The 20,599-nt window shown below is 47.8% G+C and overlaps 14 non-coding genes across 14 annotated transcripts; all 14 read left to right on the forward strand.

Moving 5' to 3' along the window:
- The first annotated feature begins 1,036 nt into the window (after positions 1–1,036).
- LOC142691398 (U2 spliceosomal RNA) lies at positions 1,037–1,227 on the forward strand. The gene has a single exon (XR_012859954.1). It is a non-coding gene; the product is annotated as a U2 spliceosomal RNA (small nuclear RNA).
- A 1,280-nt stretch (positions 1,228–2,507) lies between these two features.
- On the forward strand, positions 2,508–2,698 carry LOC142691399 (U2 spliceosomal RNA). Its single transcript, XR_012859955.1, has one exon. It is a non-coding gene; the product is annotated as a U2 spliceosomal RNA (small nuclear RNA).
- Positions 2,699–3,986: 1,288 nt separating this feature from the next.
- LOC142691400 (U2 spliceosomal RNA) lies at positions 3,987–4,177 on the forward strand. The gene has a single exon (XR_012859956.1). It is a non-coding gene; the product is annotated as a U2 spliceosomal RNA (small nuclear RNA).
- A 1,300-nt stretch (positions 4,178–5,477) lies between these two features.
- LOC142691401 (U2 spliceosomal RNA) lies at positions 5,478–5,668 on the forward strand. Its single transcript, XR_012859957.1, has one exon. It is a non-coding gene; the product is annotated as a U2 spliceosomal RNA (small nuclear RNA).
- Positions 5,669–6,932: 1,264 nt separating this feature from the next.
- Positions 6,933–7,123, forward strand: LOC142691402 (U2 spliceosomal RNA). Its single transcript, XR_012859958.1, has one exon. It is a non-coding gene; the product is annotated as a U2 spliceosomal RNA (small nuclear RNA).
- A 1,284-nt stretch (positions 7,124–8,407) lies between these two features.
- On the forward strand, positions 8,408–8,598 carry LOC142691403 (U2 spliceosomal RNA). Its single transcript, XR_012859959.1, has one exon. It is a non-coding gene; the product is annotated as a U2 spliceosomal RNA (small nuclear RNA).
- A 1,268-nt stretch (positions 8,599–9,866) lies between these two features.
- Positions 9,867–10,057, forward strand: LOC142691404 (U2 spliceosomal RNA). The gene has a single exon (XR_012859960.1). It is a non-coding gene; the product is annotated as a U2 spliceosomal RNA (small nuclear RNA).
- Positions 10,058–11,349: 1,292 nt separating this feature from the next.
- Positions 11,350–11,540, forward strand: LOC142691340 (U2 spliceosomal RNA). The gene has a single exon (XR_012859902.1). It is a non-coding gene; the product is annotated as a U2 spliceosomal RNA (small nuclear RNA).
- A 1,289-nt stretch (positions 11,541–12,829) lies between these two features.
- On the forward strand, positions 12,830–13,020 carry LOC142691405 (U2 spliceosomal RNA). Its single transcript, XR_012859961.1, has one exon. It is a non-coding gene; the product is annotated as a U2 spliceosomal RNA (small nuclear RNA).
- Positions 13,021–14,304: 1,284 nt separating this feature from the next.
- On the forward strand, positions 14,305–14,495 carry LOC142691407 (U2 spliceosomal RNA). The gene has a single exon (XR_012859962.1). It is a non-coding gene; the product is annotated as a U2 spliceosomal RNA (small nuclear RNA).
- Positions 14,496–15,767: 1,272 nt separating this feature from the next.
- Positions 15,768–15,958, forward strand: LOC142691409 (U2 spliceosomal RNA). Its single transcript, XR_012859964.1, has one exon. It is a non-coding gene; the product is annotated as a U2 spliceosomal RNA (small nuclear RNA).
- A 1,268-nt stretch (positions 15,959–17,226) lies between these two features.
- On the forward strand, positions 17,227–17,417 carry LOC142691410 (U2 spliceosomal RNA). The gene has a single exon (XR_012859965.1). It is a non-coding gene; the product is annotated as a U2 spliceosomal RNA (small nuclear RNA).
- Positions 17,418–18,709: 1,292 nt separating this feature from the next.
- LOC142691463 (U2 spliceosomal RNA) lies at positions 18,710–18,900 on the forward strand. The gene has a single exon (XR_012860013.1). It is a non-coding gene; the product is annotated as a U2 spliceosomal RNA (small nuclear RNA).
- Positions 18,901–20,185: 1,285 nt separating this feature from the next.
- Positions 20,186–20,376, forward strand: LOC142691411 (U2 spliceosomal RNA). The gene has a single exon (XR_012859966.1). It is a non-coding gene; the product is annotated as a U2 spliceosomal RNA (small nuclear RNA).
- Positions 20,377–20,599: the final 223 nt, after the last annotated feature.

A 20,599-nucleotide genomic window follows, 5' to 3' on the forward strand; every position in this document is an offset into this window, starting at 1 on the left:
TTTTAGGTAAGTTAAAGAGCTGCACCTGAGCCAGCCACTGATTGATTGATTGATTGATTGATTGATTGATTGATTGATTGATTGATTGATTGATTGATGCAGCACAACAGTCAAATAGTGGAGTGGAGTAGGGGAACAGCAAACAGCCAATAAAGCAGCCCGCCCGCTCGCCTGCCCGCCACAATGGACCATCCTGTGTACACTAGATGGATGTGATGGAATGTACTGTCGTCCCTACATTTCAAGAAGAAGTAAGAATTGCAGTTGCAACAAAGCCTTGCTTGCCTACAAAGAGAGCAGCAATTTGGATTTGTTACTATGTTACCTAGAAGAATAACAAACTGTGCAAGGATGGAGGTTGTAGGAGCAAGGAGAAGTTGTCTGTAAAGTTGGTGGATGCCTATTTTCCATTTTGCAGTCCCTTGTCTCCCTCTTGTGGCCTCCTGGAGGCAACTAGCTGTGCAAAAAAAAGACAGCCTGGCGGCCGGCTGTTGCAGTGTTGCCCTCTCAGGCAACACTGAGTGACTGACTGAGCCTCACCGTCTTATATAAAGTTCAGACGGAACTTTGCACGTGTCATAGTGGAGCCCTCAGGATTCCAGAGCCAGCTTTCTGACATCATAATGGGGCCTCAGAGATAAAAGCCTGGGCCCAGGCAGTGTTGGTCAGTGCTGCTCAGCAGGCAGCACTGGACTGGACTGGATTACAGCTGATACAAGGTGTGAAGGAACAAGGGGTGGCTGTGGGCATGCACTTGCTGCCGCTGCCAGTGTTTATCTGCATGGCAGCAGGGCATTTGGGCGTTGCCAGGAAGGCGTTTTTATGTAGATTCCTCCTCTTTCAGCACTGCATTGTGGTGCAAGCAAAAGAAGCAAATCCTGTCTGGCTTCCTCCCCGGCCTTTATTCACCTCCCGTGTAGCTGTGAGTGTGTGCGCCTGCAGGGCCCCATGGAATTGCCTAGAAGTAGGCTGAATCGCTGCAAGGGCTGAACAGCAGTATCGGGCAGGCTCGGGCAACGCGCGGCCCGTTCGGGTTATCGCTTCTCGGCCTTTTGGCTAAGATCAAGTGTAGTATCTGTTCTTATCAGTTTAATATCTGATACGTCCCCTATCTGGGGACCATATATTAAATGGATTTTTAGAACAGGGAGATGGAAATAGAGCTTGCTCTGTCCACTCCACGCATTGACCTGGTATTGCAGTATTTCCAGGACCGGTGCACCCTTTCCTTATGTGTTGACTAAAAGCAGATTCCAAAAGTGTTTTTTGTCTTTGCTATTGTTTCTGTCTTTCTGAAGGGATCTCCCCTTTTAATCCCATTATTTCAACACCTGTTGGACAATGCATGAGTGATAATGAGCTCATTGATTAAATGCAATTAATGAATAGATTGCCACCTCTTGTTGTGTGTCGTCTGTGTTTCTGTGTTTCCGGCATTTCACATTGGAACACCTCATTCACCTTCCTTGTCTTCTCTCCGCCCTCCCTTTTAGGTAAGTTAAAGAGCTGCACCTGAGCCAGCCACTGATTGATTGATTGATTGATTGATTGATTGATTGATTGATTGATGCAGCACAACAGTCAAATAGTGGAGTGGAGTAGGGGAACAGCAAACAGCCAATAAAGCAGCCCGCCCGCTCGCCTGCCCGCCACAATGGACCTACCTGTGTACACTAGATGGATGTGATGGAATGTACTGTCGTCCCTACATTTCAAGAAGAAGTAAGAATTGCAGTTGCAACAAAGCCTTGCTTGCCTACAAAGAGAGCAGCAATTTGGATTTGTTACTATGTTACCTAGAAGAATAACAAACTGTGCAAGGATGGAGGTTGTAGGAGCAAGGAGAAGTTGTCTGTAAAGTTGGTGGATGCCTATTTTCCATTTTGCAGTCCCTTGTCTCCCTCTTGTGGCCTCCTGGAGGCAACTAGCTGTGCAAAAAAAAGACAGCCTGGCGGCCGGCTGTTGCAGTGTTGCCCTCTCAGGCAACACTGAGTGACTGACTGAGCCTCACCGTCTTATATAAAGTTCAGACGGAACTTTGCACGTGTCATAGTGGAGCCCTCAGGATTCCAGAGCCAGCTTTCTGACATCATAATGGGGCCTCAGAGATAAAAGCCTGGGCCCAGGCAGTGTTGGTCAGTGCTGCTCAGCAGGCAGCACTGGACTGGACTGGATTACAGCTGATACAAGGTGTGAAGGAACAAGGGGTGGCTGTGGGCATGCACTTGCTGCCGCTGCCAGTGTTTATCTGCATGGCAGCAGGGCATTTGGGCGTTGCCAGGAAGGCGTTTTTATGTAGATTCCTCCTCTTTCAGCACTGCATTGTGGTGCAAGCAAAAGAAGCAAATCCTGTCTGGCTTCCTCTCCGGCCTTTATTCACCTCCCGTGTAGCTGTGAGTGTGTGAGCCTGCAGGGCCCCATGGAATTGCCTAGAAGTAGGCTGAATCGCTGCAAGGGCTGAACAGCAGTATCGGGCAGGCTCGGGCAACGCGCGGCCCGTTCGGGTTATCGCTTCTCGGCCTTTTGGCTAAGATCAAGTGTAGTATCTGTTCTTATCAGTTTAATATCTGATACGTCCCCTATCTGGGGACCATATATTAAATGGATTTTTAGAACAGGGAGATGGAAATAGAGCTTGCTCTGTCCACTCCACGCATTGACCTGGTATTGCAGTATTTCCAGGACCGGTGCACCCTTTCCTTATGTGTTGACTAAAAGCAGATTCCAAAAGTGTTTTTTGTCTTTGCTATTGTTTCTGTCTTTCTGAAGGGATCTCCCCTTTTAATCCCATTATTTCAACACCTGTTGGACAATGCATGAGTGATAATGAGCTCATTGATTAAATGCAATTAATGAATAGATTGCCACCTCTTGTTGTGTGTCGTCTGTGTTTCTGTGTTTCCGGCATTTCACATTGGAACACCTCATTCACCTTCCTTGTCTTCTCTCCGCCCTCCCTTTTAGGTAAGTTAAAGAGCTGCACCTGAGCCAGCCACTGATTGATTGATTGATTGATTGATTGATTGATTGATTGATTGATTGATTGATTGATTGATTGATTGATGCAGCACAACAGTCAAATAGTGGAGTGGAGTAGGGGAACAGCAAACAGCCAATAAAGCAGCCCGCCCGCTCGCCTGCCCGCCACAATGGACCATCCTGTGTACACTAGATGGATGTGATGGAATGTACTGTCGTCCCTACATTTCAAGAAGAAGTAAGAATTGCAGTTGCAACAAAGCCTTGCTTGCCTACAAAGAGAGCAGCAATTTGGATTTGTTACTATGTTACCTAGAAGAATAACAAACTGTGCAAGGATGGAGGTTGTAGGAGCAAGGAGAAGTTGTCTGTAAAGTTGGTGGATGCCTATTTTCCATTTTGCAGTCCCTTGTCTCCCTCTTGTGGCCTCCTGGAGGCAACTAGCTGTGCAAAAAAAAGACAGCCTGGCGGCCGGCTGTTGCAGTGTTGCCCTCTCAGGCAACACTGAGTGACTGACTGAGCCTCACCGTCTTATATAAAGTTCAGACGGAACTTTGCACGTGTCATAGTGGAGCCCTCAGGATTCCAGAGCCAGCTTTCTGACATCATAATGGGGCCTCAGAGATAAAAGCCTGGGCCCAGGCAGTGTTGGTCAGTGCTGCTCAGCAGGCAGCACTGGACTGGACTGGATTACAGCTGATACAAGGTGTGAAGGAACAAGGGGTGGCTGTGGGCATGCACTTGCTGCCGCTGCCAGTGTTTATCTGCATGGCAGCAGGGCATTTGGGCGTTGCCAGGAAGGCGTTTTTATGTAGATTCCTCCTCTTTCAGCACTGCATTGTGGTGCTCCTGTCTGGCTTCCTCTCCGGCCTTTATTCACCTCCCGTGTAGCTGTGAGTGTGTGAGCCTGCAGGGCCCCATGGAATTGCCTAGAAGTAGGCTTAATCGCTGCAAGGGCTGAACAGCAGTATCGGGCAGGCTCGGGCAACGCGCGGCCCGTTCGGGTTATCGCTTCTCGGCCTTTTGGCTAAGATCAAGTGTAGTATCTGTTCTTATCAGTTTAATATCTGATACGTCCCCTATCTGGGGACCATATATTAAATGGATTTTTAGAACAGGGAGATGGAAATAGAGCTTGCTCTGTCCACTCCACGCATTGACCTGGTATTGCAGTATTTCCAGGACCGGTGCACCCTTTCCTTATGTGTTGACTAAAAGCAGATTCCAAAAGTGTTTTTTGTCTTTGCTATTGTTTCTGTCTTTCTGAAGGGATCTCCCCTTTTAATCCCATTATTTCAACACCTGTTGGACAATGCATGAGTGATAATGAGCTCATTGATTAAATGCAATTAATGAATAGATTGCCACCTCTTGTTGTGTGTCGTCTGTGTTTCTGTGTTTCCGGCATTTCACATTGGAACACCTCATTCACCTTCCTTGTCTTCTCTCCGCCCTCCCTTTTAGGTAAGTTAAAGAGCTGCACCTGAGCCAGCCACTGATTGATTGATTGATTGATTGATTGATTGATTGATTGATTGATTGATTGATTGATTGATTGATGCAGCACAACAGTCAAATAGTGGAGTGGAGTAGGGGAACAGCAAACAGCCAATAAAGCAGCCCGCCCGCTCGCCTGCCCGCCACAATGGACCATCCTGTGTACACTAGATGGATGTGATGGAATGTACTGTCGTCCCTACATTTCAAGAAGAAGTAAGAATTGCAGTTGCAACAAAGCCTTGCTTGCCTACAAAGAGAGCAGCAATTTGGATTTGTTACTATGTTACCTAGAAGAATAACAAACTGTGCAAGGATGGAGGTTGTAGGAGCAAGGAGAAGTTGTCTGTAAAGTTGGTGGATGCCTATTTTCCATTTTTCAGTCCCTTGTCTCCCTCTTGTGGCCTCCTGGAGGCAACTAGCTGTGCAAAAAAAAGACAGCCTGGCGGCCGGCTGTTGCAGTGTTGCCCTCTCAGGCAACACTGAGTGACTGACTGAGCCTCACCGTCTTATATAAAGTTCAGACGGAACTTTGCACGTGTCATAGTGGAGCCCTCAGGATTCCAGAGCCAGCTTTCTGACATCATAATGGGGCCTCAGAGATAAAAGCCTGGGCCCAGGCAGTGTTGGTCAGTGCTGCTCAGCAGGCAGCACTGGACTGGACTGGATTACAGCTGATACAAGGTGTGAAGGAACAAGGGGTGGCTGTGGGCATGCACTTGCTGCCGCTGCCAGTGTTTATCTGCATGGCAGCAGGGCATTTGGGCGTTGCCAGGAAGGCGTTTTTATGTAGATTCCTCCTCTTTCAGCACTGCATTGTGGTGCAAGCAAAAGAAGCAAATCCTGTCTGGCTTCCTCCCCGGCCTTTATTCACCTCCCGTGTAGCTGTGAGTGTGTGCGCCTGCAGGGCCCCATGGAATTGCCTAGAAGTAGGCTGAATCGCTGCAAGGGCTGAACAGCAGTATCGGGCAGGCTCGGGCAACGCGCGGCCCGTTCGGGTTATCGCTTCTCGGCCTTTTGGCTAAGATCAAGTGTAGTATCTGTTCTTATCAGTTTAATATCTGATACGTCCCCTATCTGGGGACCATATATTAAATGGATTTTTAGAACAGGGAGATGGAAATAGAGCTTGCTCTGTCCACTCCACGCATTGACCTGGTATTGCAGTATTTCCAGGACCGGTGCACCCTTTCCTTATGTGTTGACTAAAAGCAGATTCCAAAAGTGTTTTTTGTCTTTGCTATTGTTTCTGTCTTTCTGAAGGGATCTCCCCTTTTAATCCCATTATTTCAACACCTGTTGGACAATGCATGAGTGATAATGAGCTCATTGATTAAATGCAATTAATGAATAGATTGCCACCTCTTGTTGTGTGTCGTCTGTGTTTCTGTGTTTCCGGCATTTCACATTGGAACACCTCATTCACCTTCCTTGTCTTCTCTCCGCCCTCCCTTTTAGGTAAGTTAAAGAGCTGCACCTGAGCCAGCCACTGATTGATTGATTGATTGATTGATTGATGCAGCACAACAGTCAAATAGTGGAGTGGAGTAGGGGAACAGCAAACAGCCAATAAAGCAGCCCGCCCGCTCGCCTGCCCGCCACAATGGACCTACCTGTGTACACTAGATGGATGTGATGGAATGTACTGTCGTCCCTACATTTCAAGAAGAAGTAAGAATTGCAGTTGCAACAAAGCCTTGCTTGCCTACAAAGAGAGCAGCAATTTGGATTTGTTACTATGTTACCTAGAAGAATAACAAACTGTGCAAGGATGGAGGTTGTAGGAGCAAGGAGAAGTTGTCTGTAAAGTTGGTGGATGCCTATTTTCCATTTTGCAGTCCCTTGTCTCCCTCTTGTGGCCTCCTGGAGGCAACTAGCTGTGCAAAAAAAAGACAGCCTGGCGGCCGGCTGTTGCAGTGTTGCCCTCTCAGGCAACACTGAGTGACTGACTGAGCCTCACCGTCTTATATAAAGTTCAGACGGAACTTTGCACGTGTCATAGTGGAGCCCTCAGGATTCCAGAGCCAGCTTTCTGACATCATAATGGGGCCTCAGAGATAAAAGCCTGGGCCCAGGCAGTGTTGGTCAGTGCTGCTCAGCAGGCAGCACTGGACTGGACTGGATTACAGCTGATACAAGGTGTGAAGGAACAAGGGGTGGCTGTGGGCATGCACTTGCTGCCGCTGCCAGTGTTTATCTGCATGGCAGCAGGGCATTTGGGCGTTGCCAGGAAGGCGTTTTTATGTAGATTCCTCCTCTTTCAGCACTGCATTGTGGTGCAAGCAAAAGAAGCAAATCCTGTCTGGCTTCCTCTCCGGCCTTTATTCACCTCCCGTGTAGCTGTGAGTGTGTGAGCCTGCAGGGCCCCATGGAATTGCCTAGAAGTAGGCTGAATCGCTGCAAGGGCTGAACAGCAGTATCGGGCAGGCTCGGGCAACGCGCGGCCCGTTCGGGTTATCGCTTCTCGGCCTTTTGGCTAAGATCAAGTGTAGTATCTGTTCTTATCAGTTTAATATCTGATACGTCCCCTATCTGGGGACCATATATTAAATGGATTTTTAGAACAGGGAGATGGAAATAGAGCTTGCTCTGTCCACTCCACGCATTGACCTGGTATTGCAGTATTTCCAGGACCGGTGCACCCTTTCCTTATGTGTTGACTAAAAGCAGATTCCAAAAGTGTTTTTTGTCTTTGCTATTGTTTCTGTCTTTCTGAAGGGATCTCCCCTTTTAATCCCATTATTTCAACACCTGTTGGACAATGCATGAGTGATAATGAGCTCATTGATTAAATGCAATTAATGAATAGATTGCCACCTCTTGTTGTGTGTCGTCTGTGTTTCTGTGTTTCCGGCATTTCACATTGGAACACCTCATTCACCTTCCTTGTCTTCTCTCCGCCCTCCCTTTTAGGTAAGTTAAAGAGCTGCACCTGAGCCAGCCACTGATTGATTGATTGATTGATTGATTGATTGATTGATTGATTGATTGATGCAGCACAACAGTCAAATAGTGGAGTGGAGTAGGGGAACAGCAAACAGCCAATAAAGCAGCCCGCCCGCTCGCCTGCCCGCCACAATGGACCTACCTGTGTACACTAGATGGATGTGATGGAATGTACTGTCGTCCCTACATTTCAAGAAGAAGTAAGAATTGCAGTTGCAACAAAGCCTTGCTTGCCTACAAAGAGAGCAGCAATTTGGATTTGTTACTATGTTACCTAGAAGAATAACAAACTGTGCAAGGATGGAGGTTGTAGGAGCAAGGAGAAGTTGTCTGTAAAGTTGGTGGATGCCTATTTTCCATTTTGCAGTCCCTTGTCTCCCTCTTGTGGCCTCCTGGAGGCAACTAGCTGTGCAAAAAAAAGACAGCCTGGCGGCCGGCTGTTGCAGTGTTGCCCTCTCAGGCAACACTGAGTGACTGACTGAGCCTCACCGTCTTATATAAAGTTCAGACGGAACTTTGCACGTGTCATAGTGGAGCCCTCAGGATTCCAGAGCCAGCTTTCTGACATCATAATGGGGCCTCAGAGATAAAAGCCTGGGCCCAGGCAGTGTTGGTCAGTGCTGCTCAGCAGGCAGCACTGGACTGGACTGGATTACAGCTGATACAAGGTGTGAAGGAACAAGGGGTGGCTGTGGGCATGCACTTGCTGCCGCTGCCAGTGTTTATCTGCATGGCAGCAGGGCATTTGGGCGTTGCCAGGAAGGCGTTTTTATGTAGATTCCTCCTCTTTCAGCACTGCATTGTGGTGCAAGCAAAAGAAGCAAATCCTGTCTGGCTTCCTCTCCGGCCTTTATTCACCTCCCGTGTAGCTGTGAGTGTGTGAGCCTGCAGGGCCCCATGGAATTGCCTAGAAGTAGGCTTAATCGCTGCAAGGGCTGAACAGCAGTATCGGGCAGGCTCGGGCAACGCGCGGCCCGTTCGGGTTATCGCTTCTCGGCCTTTTGGCTAAGATCAAGTGTAGTATCTGTTCTTATCAGTTTAATATCTGATACGTCCCCTATCTGGGGACCATATATTAAATGGATTTTTAGAACAGGGAGATGGAAATAGAGCTTGCTCTGTCCACTCCACGCATTGACCTGGTATTGCAGTATTTCCAGGACCGGTGCACCCTTTCCTTATGTGTTGACTAAAAGCAGATTCCAAAAGTGTTTTTTGTCTTTGCTATTGTTTCTGTCTTTCTGAAGGGATCTCCCCTTTTAATCCCATTATTTCAACACCTGTTGGACAATGCATGAGTGATAATGAGCTCATTGATTAAATGCAATTAATGAATAGATTGCCACCTCTTGTTGTGTGTCGTCTGTGTTTCTGTGTTTCCGGCATTTCACATTGGAACACCTCATTCACCTTCCTTGTCTTCTCTCCGCCCTCCCTTTTAGGTAAGTTAAAGAGCTGCACCTGAGCCAGCCACTGATTGATTGATTGATTGATTGATTGATTGATGCAGCACAACAGTCAAATAGTGGAGTGGAGTAGGGGAACAGCAAACAGCCAATAAAGCAGCCCGCCCGCTCGCCTGCCCGCCACAATAGACCTACCTGTGTACACTAGATGGATGTGATGGAATGTACTGTCGTCCCTACATTTCAAGAAGAAGTAAGAATTGCAGTTGCAACAAAGCCTTGCTTGCCTACAAAGAGAGCAGCAATTTGGATTTGTTACTATGTTACCTAGAAGAATAACAAACTGTGCAAGGATGGAGGTTGTAGGAGCAAGGAGAAGTTGTCTGTAAAGTTGGTGGATGCCTATTTTCCATTTTGCAGTCCCTTGTCTCCCTCTTGTGGCCTCCTGGAGGCAACTAGCTGTGCAAAAAAAAGACAGCCTGGCGGCCGGCTGTTGCAGTGTTGCCCTCTCAGGCAACACTGAGTGACTGACTGAGCCTCACCGTCTTATATAAAGTTCAGACGGAACTTTGCACGTGTCATAGTGGAGCCCTCAGGATTCCAGAGCCAGCTTTCTGACATCATAATGGGGCCTCAGAGATAAAAGCCTGGGCCCAGGCAGTGTTGGTCAGTGCTGCTCAGCAGGCAGCACTGGACTGGACTGGATTACAGCTGATACAAGGTGTGAAGGAACAAGGGGTGGCTGTGGGCATGCACTTGCTGCCGCTGCCAGTGTTTATCTGCATGGCAGCAGGGCATTTGGGCGTTGCCAGGAAGGCGTTTTTATGTAGATTCCTCCTCTTTCAGCACTGCATTGTGGTGCAAGCAAAAGAAGCAAATCCTGTCTGGCTTCCTCTCCGGCCTTTATTCACCTCCCGTGTAGCTGTGAGTGTGTGAGCCTGCAGGGCCCCATGGAATTGCCTAGAAGTAGGCTGAATCGCTGCAAGGGCTGAACAGCAGTATCGGGCAGGCTCGGGCAACGCGCGGCCCGTTCGGGTTATCGCTTCTCGGCCTTTTGGCTAAGATCAAGTGTAGTATCTGTTCTTATCAGTTTAATATCTGATACGTCCCCTATCTGGGGACCATATATTAAATGGATTTTTAGAACAGGGAGATGGAAATAGAGCTTGCTCTGTCCACTCCACGCATTGACCTGGTATTGCAGTATTTCCAGGACCGGTGCACCCTTTCCTTATGTGTTGACTAAAAGCAGATTCCAAAAGTGTTTTTTGTCTTTGCTATTGTTTCTGTCTTTCTGAAGGGATCTCCCCTTTTAATCCCATTATTTCAACACCTGTTGGACAATGCATGAGTGATAATGAGCTCATTGATTAAATGCAATTAATGAATAGATTGCCACCTCTTGTTGTGTGTCGTCTGTGTTTCTGTGTTTCCGGCATTTCACATTGGAACACCTCATTCACCTTCCTTGTCTTCTCTCCGCCCTCCCTTTTAGGTAAGTTAAAGAGCTGCACCTGAGCCAGCCACTGATTGATTGATTGATTGATTGATTGATTGATTGATTGATTGATTGATTGATTGATGCAGCACAACAGTCAAATAGTGGAGTGGAGTAGGGGAACAGCAAACAGCCAATAAAGCAGCCCACCCGCTCGCCTGCCCGCCACAATGGACCTACCTGTGTACACTAGATGGATGTGATGGAATGTACTGTCGTCCCTACATTTCAAGAAGAAGTAAGAATTGCAGTTGCAACAAAGCCTTGCTTGCCTACAAAGAGAGCAGCAATTTGGATTTGTTACTATGTTACCTAGAAGAATAACAAACTGTGCAAGGATGGAGGTTGTAGGAGCAAGGAGAAGTTGTCTGTAAAGTTGGTGGATGCCTATTTTCCATTTTGCAGTCCCTTGTCTCCCTCTTGTGGCCTCCTGGAGGCAACTAGCTGTGCAAAAAAAAGACAGCCTGGCGGCCGGCTGTTGCAGTGTTGCCCTCTCAGGCAACACTGAGTGACTGACTGAGCCTCACCGTCTTATATGAAGTTCAGACGGAACTTTGCACGTGTCATAGTGGAGCCCTCAGGATTCCAGAGCCAGCTTTCTGACATCATAATGGGGCCTCAGAGATAAAAGCCTGGGCCCAGGCAGTGTTGGTCAGTGCTGCTCAGCAGGCAGCACTGGACTGGACTGGATTACAGCTGATACAAGGTGTGAAGGAACAAGGGGTGGCTGTGGGCATGCACTTGCTGCCGCTGCCAGTGTTTATCTGCATGGCAGCAGGGCATTTGGGCGTTGCCAGGAAGGCGTTTTTATGTAGATTCCTCCTCTTTCAGCACTGCATTGTGGTGCAAGCAAAAGAAGCAAATCCTGTCTGGCTTCCTCTCCGGCCTTTATTCACCTCCCGTGTAGCTGTGAGTGTGTGAGCCTGCAGGGCCCCATGGAATTGCCTAGAAGTAGGCTGAATCGCTGCAAGGGCTGAACAGCAGTATCGGGCAGGCTCGGGCAACGCGCGGCCCGTTCGGGTTATCGCTTCTCGGCCTTTTGGCTAAGATCAAGTGTAGTATCTGTTCTTATCAGTTTAATATCTGATATGTCCCCTATCTGGGGACCATATATTAAATGGATTTTTAGAACAGGGAGATGGAAATAGAGCTTGCTCTGTCCACTCCACGCATTGACCTGGTATTGCAGTATTTCCAGGACCGGTGCACCCTTTCCTTATGTGTTGACTAAAAGCAGATTCCAAAAGTGTTTTTTGTCTTTGCTATTGTTTCTGTCTTTCTGAAGGGATCTCCCCTTTTAATCCCATTATTTCAACACCTGTTGGACAATGCATGAGTGATAATGAGCTCATTGATTAAATGCAATTAATGAATAGATTGCCACCTCTTGTTGTGTGTCGTCTGTGTTTCTGTGTTTCCGGCATTTCACATTGGAACACCTCATTCACCTTCCTTGTCTTCTCTCCGCCCTCCCTTTTAGGTAAGTTAAAGAGCTGCACCTGAGCCAGCCACTGATTGATTGATTGATTGATTGATTGATTGATTGATTGATTGATTGATTGATTGCAGCACAACAGTCAAATAGTGGAGTGGAGTAGGGGAACAGCAAACAGCCAATAAAGCAGCCCGCCCGCTCGCCTGCCCGCCACAATGGACCTACCTGTGTACACTAGATGGATGTGATGGAATGTACTGTCGTCCCTACATTTCAAGAAGAAGTAAGAATTGCAGTTGCAACAAAGCCTTGCTTGCCTACAAAGAGAGCAGCAATTTGGATTTGTTACTATGTTACCTAGAAGAATAACAAACTGTGCAAGGATGGAGGTTGTAGGAGCAAGGAGAAGTTGTCTGTAAAGTTGGTGGATGCCTATTTTCCATTTTGCAGTCCCTTGTCTCCCTCTTGTGGCCTCCTGGAGGCAACTAGCTGTGCAAAAAAAAGACAGCCTGGCGGCCGGCTGTTGCAGTGTTGCCCTCTCAGGCAACACTGAGTGACTGACTGAGCCTCACCGTCTTATATAAAGTTCAGACGGAACTTTGCACGTGTCATAGTGGAGCCCTCAGGATTCCAGAGCCAGCTTTCTGACATCATAATGGGGCCTCAGAGATAAAAGCCTGGGCCCAGGCAGTGTTGGTCAGTGCTGCTCAGCAGGCAGCACTGGACTGGACTGGATTACAGCTGATACAAGGTGTGAAGGAACAAGGGGTGGCTGTGGGCATGCACTTGCTGCCGCTGCCAGTGTTTATCTGCATGGCAGCAGGGCATTTGGGCGTTGCCAGGAAGGCGTTTTTATGTAGATTCCTCCTCTTTCAGCACTGCATTGTGGTGCAAGCAAAAGAAGCAAATCCTGTCTGGCTTCCTCTCCGGCCTTTATTCACCTCCCGTGTAGCTGTGAGTGTGTGAGCCTGCAGGGCCCCATGGAATTGCCTAGAAGTAGGCTGAATCGCTGCAAGGGCTGAACAGCAGTATCGGGCAGGCTCGGGCAACGCGCGGCCCGTTCGGGTTATCGCTTCTCGGCCTTTTGGCTAAGATCAAGTGTAGTATCTGTTCTTATCAGTTTAATATCTGATACGTCCCCTATCTGGGGACCATATATTAAATGGATTTTTAGAACAGGGAGATGGAAATAGAGCTTGCTCTGTCCACTCCACGCATTGACCTGGTATTGCAGTATTTCCAGGACCGGTGCACCCTTTCCTTATGTGTTGACTAAAAGCAGATTCCAAAAGTGTTTTTTGTCTTTGCTATTGTTTCTGTCTTTCTGAAGGGATCTCCCCTTTTAATCCCATTATTTCAACACCTGTTGGACAATGCATGAGTGATAATGAGCTCATTGATTAAATGCAATTAATGAATAGATTGCCACCTCTTGTTGTGTGTCGTCTGTGTTTCTGTGTTTCCGGCATTTCACATTGGAACACCTCATTCACCTTCCTTGTCTTCTCTCCGCCCTCCCTTTTAGGTAAGTTAAAGAGCTGCACCTGAGCCAGCCACTGATTGATTGATTGATTGATTGATTGATTGATTGATTGATTGATTGATGCAGCACAACAGTCAAATAGTGGAGTGGAGTAGGGGAACAGCAAACAGCCAATAAAGCAGCCCGCCCGCTCGCCTGCCCGCCACAATGGACCTACCTGTGTACACTAGATGGATGTGATGGAATGTACTGTCGTCCCTACATTTCAAGAAGAAGTAAGAATTGCAGTTGCAACAAAGCCTTGCTTGCCTACAAAGAGAGCAGCAATTTGGATTTGTTACTATGTTACCTAGAAGAATAACAAACTGTGCAAGGATGGAGGTTGTAGGAGCAAGGAGAAGTTGTCTGTAAAGTTGGTGGATGCCTATTTTCCATTTTGCAGTCCCTTGTCTCCCTCTTGTGGCCTCCTGGAGGCAACTAGCTGTGCAAAAAAAAGACAGCCTGGCGGCCGGCTGTTGCAGTGTTGCCCTCTCAGGCAACACTGAGTGACTGACTGAGCCTCACCGTCTTATATAAAGTTCAGACGGAACTTTGCACGTGTCATAGTGGAGCCCTCAGGATTCCAGAGCCAGCTTTCTGACATCATAATGGGGCCTCAGAGATAAAAGCCTGGGCCCAGGCAGTGTTGGTCAGTGCTGCTCAGCAGGCAGCACTGGACTGGACTGGATTACAGCTGATACAAGGTGTGAAGGAACAAGGGGTGGCTGTGGGCATGCACTTGCTGCCGCTGCCAGTGTTTATCTGCATGGCAGCAGGGCATTTGGGCGTTGCCAGGAAGGCGTTTTTATGTAGATTCCTCCTCTTTCAGCACTGCATTGTGGTGCAAGCAAAAGAAGCAAATCCTGTCTGGCTTCCTCTCCGGCCTTTATTCACCTCCCGTGTAGCTGTGAGTGTGTGAGCCTGCAGGGCCCCATGGAATTGCCTAGAAGTAGGCTGAATCGCTGCAAGGGCTGAACAGCAGTATCGGGCAGGCTCGGGCAACGCGCGGCCCGTTCGGGTTATCGCTTCTCGGCCTTTTGGCTAAGATCAAGTGTAGTATCTGTTCTTATCAGTTTAATATCTGATACGTCCCCTATCTGGGGACCATATATTAAATGGATTTTTAGAACAGGGAGATGGAAATAGAGCTTGCTCTGTCCACTCCACGCATTGACCTGGTATTGCAGTATTTCCAGGACCGGTGCACCCTTTCCTTATGTGTTGACTAAAAGCAGATTCCAAAAGTGTTTTTTGTCTTTGCTATTGTTTCTGTCTTTCTGAAGGGATCTCCCCTTTTAATCCCATTATTTCAACACCTGTTGGACAATGCATGAGTGATAATGAGCTCATTGATTAAATGCAATTAATGAATAGATTGCCACCTCTTGTTGTGTGTCGTCTGTGTTTCTGTGTTTCCGGCATTTCACATTGGAACACCTCATTCACCTTCCTTGTCTTCTCTCCGCCCTCCCTTTTAGGTAAGTTAAAGAGCTGCACCTGAGCCAGCCACTGATTGATTGATTGATTGATTGATTGATTGATTGATGCAGCACAACAGTCAAATAGTGGAGTGGAGTAGGGGAACAGCAAACAGCCAATAAAGCAGCCCGCCCGCTCGCCTGCCCGCCACAATGGACCTACCTGTGTACACTAGATGGATGTGATGGAATGTACTGTCGTCCCTACATTTCAAGAAGAAGTAAGAATTGCAGTTGCAACAAAGCCTTGCTTGCCTACAAAGAGAGCAGCAATTTGGATTTGTTACTATGTTACCTAGAAGAATAACAAACTGTGCAAGGATGGAGGTTGTAGGAGCAAGGAGAAGTTGTCTGTAAAGTTGGTGGATGCCTATTTTCCATTTTGCAGTCCCTTGTCTCCCTCTTGTGGCCTCCTGGAGGCAACTAGCTGTGCAAAAAAAAGACAGCCTGGCGGCCGGCTGTTGCAGTGTTGCCCTCTCAGGCAACACTGAGTGACTGACTGAGCCTCACCGTCTTATATAAAGTTCAGACGGAACTTTGCACGTGTCATAGTGGAGCCCTCAGGATTCCAGAGCCAGCTTTCTGACATCATAATGGGGCCTCAGAGATAAAAGCCTGGGCCCAGGCAGTGTTGGTCAGTGCTGCTCAGCAGGCAGCACTGGACTGGACTGGATTACAGCTGATACAAGGTGTGAAGGAACAAGGGGTGGCTGTGGGCATGCACTTGCTGCCGCTGCCAGTGTTTATCTGCATGGCAGCAGGGCATTTGGGCGTTGCCAGGAAGGCGTTTTTATGTAGATTCCTCCTCTTTCAGCACTGCATTGTGGTGCAAGCAAAAGAAGCAAATCCTGTCTGGCTTCCTCTCCGGCCTTTATTCACCTCCCGTGTAGCTGTGAGTGTGTGAGCCTGCAGGGCCCCATGGAATTGCCTAGAAGTAGGCTGAATCGCTGCAAGGGCTGAACAGCAGTATCGGGCAGGCTCGGGCAACGCGCGGCCCGTTCGGGTTATCGCTTCTCGGCCTTTTGGCTAAGATCAAGTGTAGTATCTGTTCTTATCAGTTTAATATCTGATACGTCCCCTATCTGGGGACCATATATTAAATGGATTTTTAGAACAGGGAGATGGAAATAGAGCTTGCTCTGTCCACTCCACGCATTGACCTGGTATTGCAGTATTTCCAGGACCGGTGCACCCTTTCCTTATGTGTTGACTAAAAGCAGATTCCAAAAGTGTTTTTTGTCTTTGCTATTGTTTCTGTCTTTCTGAAGGGATCTCCCCTTTTAATCCCATTATTTCAACACCTGTTGGACAATGCATGAGTGATAATGAGCTCATTGATTAAATGCAATTAATGAATAGATTGCCACCTCTTGTTGTGTGTCGTCTGTGTTTCTGTGTTTCCGGCATTTCACATTGGAACACCTCATTCACCTTCCTTGTCTTCTCTCCGCCCTCCCTTTTAGGTAAGTTAAAGAGCTGCACCTGAGCCAGCCACTGATTGATTGATTGATTGATTGATTGATTGATGCAGCACAACAGTCAAATAGTGGAGTGGAGTAGGGGAACAGCAAACAGCCAATAAAGCAGCCCGCCCGCTCGCCTGCCCGCCACAATAGACCTACCTGTGTACACTAGATGGATGTGATGGAATGTACTGTCGTCCCTACATTTCAAGAAGAAGTAAGAATTGCAGTTGCAACAAAGCCTTGCTTGCCTACAAAGAGAGCAGCAATTTGGATTTGTTACTATGTTACCTAGAAGAATAACAAACTGTGCAAGGATGGAGGTTGTAGGAGCAAGGAGAAGTTGTCTGTAAAGTTGGTGGATGCCTATTTTCCATTTTGCAGTCCCTTGTCTCCCTCTTGTGGCCTCCTGGAGGCAACTAGCTGTGCAAAAAAAAGACAGCCTGGCGGCCGGCTGTTGCAGTGTTGCCCTCTCAGGCAACACTGAGTGACTGACTGAGCCTCACCGTCTTATATAAAGTTCAGACGGAACTTTGCACGTGTCATAGTGGAGCCCTCAGGATTCCAGAGCCAGCTTTCTGACATCATAATGGGGCCTCAGAGATAAAAGCCTGGGCCCAGGCAGTGTTGGTCAGTGCTGCTCAGCAGGCAGCACTGGACTGGACTGGATTACAGCTGATACAAGGTGTGAAGGAACAAGGGGTGGCTGTGGGCATGCACTTGCTGCCGCTGCCAGTGTTTATCTGCATGGCAGCAGGGCATTTGGGCGTTGCCAGGAAGGCGTTTTTATGTAGATTCCTCCTCTTTCAGCACTGCATTGTGGTGCAAGCAAAAGAAGCAAATCCTGTCTGGCTTCCTCTCCGGCCTTTATTCACCTCCCGTGTAGCTGTGAGTGTGTGAGCCTGCAGGGCCCCATGGAATTGCCTAGAAGTAGGCTGAATCGCTGCAAGGGCTGAACAGCAGTATCGGGCAGGCTCGGGCAACGCGCGGCCCGTTCGGGTTATCGCTTCTCGGCCTTTTGGCTAAGATCAAGTGTAGTATCTGTTCTTATCAGTTTAATATCTGATACGTCCCCTATCTGGGGACCATATATTAAATGGATTTTTAGAACAGGGAGATGGAAATAGAGCTTGCTCTGTCCACTCCACGCATTGACCTGGTATTGCAGTATTTCCAGGACCGGTGCACCCTTTCCTTATGTGTTGACTAAAAGCAGATTCCAAAAGTGTTTTTTGTCTTTGCTATTGTTTCTGTCTTTCTGAAGGGATCTCCCCTTTTAATCCCATTATTTCAACACCTGTTGGACAATGCATGAGTGATAATGAGCTCATTGATTAAATGCAATTAATGAATAGATTGCCACCTCTTGTTGTGTGTCGTCTGTGTTTCTGTGTTTCCGGCATTTCACATTGGAACACCTCATTCACCTTCCTTGTCTTCTCTCCGCCCTCCCTTTTAGGTAAGTTAAAGAGCTGCACCTGAGCCAGCCACTGATTGATTGATTGATTGATTGATTGATTGATTGATTGATTGATTGATTGATTGATGCAGCACAACAGTCAAATAGTGGAGTGGAGTAGGGGAACAGCAAACAGCCAATAAAGCAGCCCACCCGCTCGCCTGCCCGCCACAATGGACCTACCTGTGTACACTAGATGGATGTGATGGAATGTACTGTCGTCCCTACATTTCAAGAAGAAGTAAGAATTGCAGTTGCAACAAAGCCTTGCTTGCCTACAAAGAGAGCAGCAATTTGGATTTGTTACTATGTTACCTAGAAGAATAACAAACTGTGCAAGGATGGAGGTTGTAGGAGCAAGGAGAAGTTGTCTGTAAAGTTGGTGGATGCCTATTTTCCATTTTGCAGTCCCTTGTCTCCCTCTTGTGGCCTCCTGGAGGCAACTAGCTGTGCAAAAAAAAGACAGCCTGGCGGCCGGCTGTTGCAGTGTTGCCCTCTCAGGCAACACTGAGTGACTGACTGAGCCTCACCGTCTTATATGAAGTTCAGACGGAACTTTGCACGTGTCATAGTGGAGCCCTCAGGATTCCAGAGCCAGCTTTCTGACATCATAATGGGGCCTCAGAGATAAAAGCCTGGGCCCAGGCAGTGTTGGTCAGTGCTGCTCAGCAGGCAGCACTGGACTGGACTGGATTACAGCTGATACAAGGTGTGAAGGAACAAGGGGTGGCTGTGGGCATGCACTTGCTGCCGCTGCCAGTGTTTATCTGCATGGCAGCAGGGCATTTGGGCGTTGCCAGGAAGGCGTTTTTATGTAGATTCCTCCTCTTTCAGCACTGCATTGTGGTGCAAGCAAAAGAAGCAAATCCTGTCTGGCTTCCTCTCCGGCCTTTATTCACCTCCCGTGTAGCTGTGAGTGTGTGAGCCTGCAGGGCCCCATGGAATTGCCTAGAAGTAGGCTGAATCGCTGCAAGGGCTGAACAGCAGTATCGGGCAGGCTCGGGCAACGCGCGGCCCGTTCGGGTTATCGCTTCTCGGCCTTTTGGCTAAGATCAAGTGTAGTATCTGTTCTTATCAGTTTAATATCTGATATGTCCCCTATCTGGGGACCATATATTAAATGGATTTTTAGAACAGGGAGATGGAAATAGAGCTTGCTCTGTCCACTCCACGCATTGACCTGGTATTGCAGTATTTCCAGGACCGGTGCACCCTTTCCTTATGTGTTGACTAAAAGCAGATTCCAAAAGTGTTTTTTGTCTTTGCTATTGTTTCTGTCTTTCTGAAGGGATCTCCCCTTTTAATCCCATTATTTCAACACCTGTTGGACAATGCATGAGTGATAATGAGCTCATTGATTAAATGCAATTAATGAATAGATTGCCACCTCTTGTTGTGTGTCGTCTGTGTTTCTGTGTTTCCGGCATTTCACATTGGAACACCTCATTCACCTTCCTTGTCTTCTCTCCGCCCTCCCTTTTAGGTAAGTTAAAGAGCTGCACCTGAGCCAGCCACTGATTGATTGATTGATTGATTGATTGATTGATTGATTGATTGATTGATTGATTGATGCAGCACAACAGTCAAATAGTGGAGTGGAGTAGGGGAACAGCAAACAGCCAATAAAGCAGCCCGCCCGCTCGCCTGCCCGCCACAATGGACCTACCTGTGTACACTAGATGGATGTGATGGAATGTACTGTCGTCCCTACATTTCAAGAAGAAGTAAGAATTGCAGTTGCAACAAAGCCTTGACAAAGAGAGCAGCAATTTGGATTTGTTACTATGTTACCTAGAAGAATAACAAACTGTGCAAGGATGGAGGTTGTAGGAGCAAGGAGAAGTTGTCTGTAAAGTTGGTGGATGCCTATTTTCCATTTTGCAGTCCCTTGTCTCCCTCTTGTGGCCTCCTGGAGGCAACTAGCTGTGCAAAAAAAAGACAGCCTGGCGGCCGGCTGTTGCAGTGTTGCCCTCTCAGGCAACACTGAGTGACTGACTGAGCCTCACCGTCTTATATAAAGTTCAGACGGAACTTTGCACGTGTCATAGTGGAGCCCTCAGGATTCCAGAGCCAGCTTTCTGACATCATAATGGGGCCTCAGAGATAAAAGCCTGGGCCCAGGCAGTGTTGGTCAGTGCTGCTCAGCAGGCAGCACTGGACTGGACTGGATTACAGCTGATACAAGGTGTGAAGGAACAAGGGGTGGCTGTGGGCATGCACTTGCTGCCGCTGCCAGTGTTTATCTGCATGGCAGCAGGGCATTTGGGCGTTGCCAGGAAGGCGTTTTTATGTAGATTCCTCCTCTTTCAGCACTGCATTGTGGTGCAAGCAAAAGAAGCAAATCCTGTCTGGCTTCCTCTCCGGCCTTTATTCACCTCCCGTGTAGCTGTGAGTGTGTGAGCCTGCAGGGCCCCATGGAATTGCCTAGAAGTAGGCTGAATCGCTGCAAGGGCTGAACAGCAGTATCGGGCAGGCTCGGGCAACGCGCGGCCCGTTCGGGTTATCGCTTCTCGGCCTTTTGGCTAAGATCAAGTGTAGTATCTGTTCTTATCAGTTTAATATCTGATACGTCCCCTATCTGGGGACCATATATTAAATGGATTTTTAGAACAGGGAGATGGAAATAGAGCTTGCTCTGTCCACTCCACGCATTGACCTGGTATTGCAGTATTTCCAGGACCGGTGCACCCTTTCCTTATGTGTTGACTAAAAGCAGATTCCAAAAGTGTTTTTTGTCTTTGCTATTGTTTCTGTCTTTCTGAAGGGATCTCCCCTTTTAATCCCATTATTTCAACACCTGTTGGACAATGCATGAGTGATAATGAGCTCATTGATTAAATGCAATTAATGAATAGATTGCCACCTCTTGTTGTGTGTCGTCTGTGTTTCTGTGTTTCCGGCATTTCACATTGGAAC

This window comes from Rhinoderma darwinii (assembly GCF_050947455.1).
Source record: "Rhinoderma darwinii isolate aRhiDar2 chromosome 5 unlocalized genomic scaffold, aRhiDar2.hap1 SUPER_5_unloc_37, whole genome shotgun sequence".
NCBI lineage: Eukaryota > Metazoa > Chordata > Amphibia > Anura > Rhinodermatidae > Rhinoderma > Rhinoderma darwinii.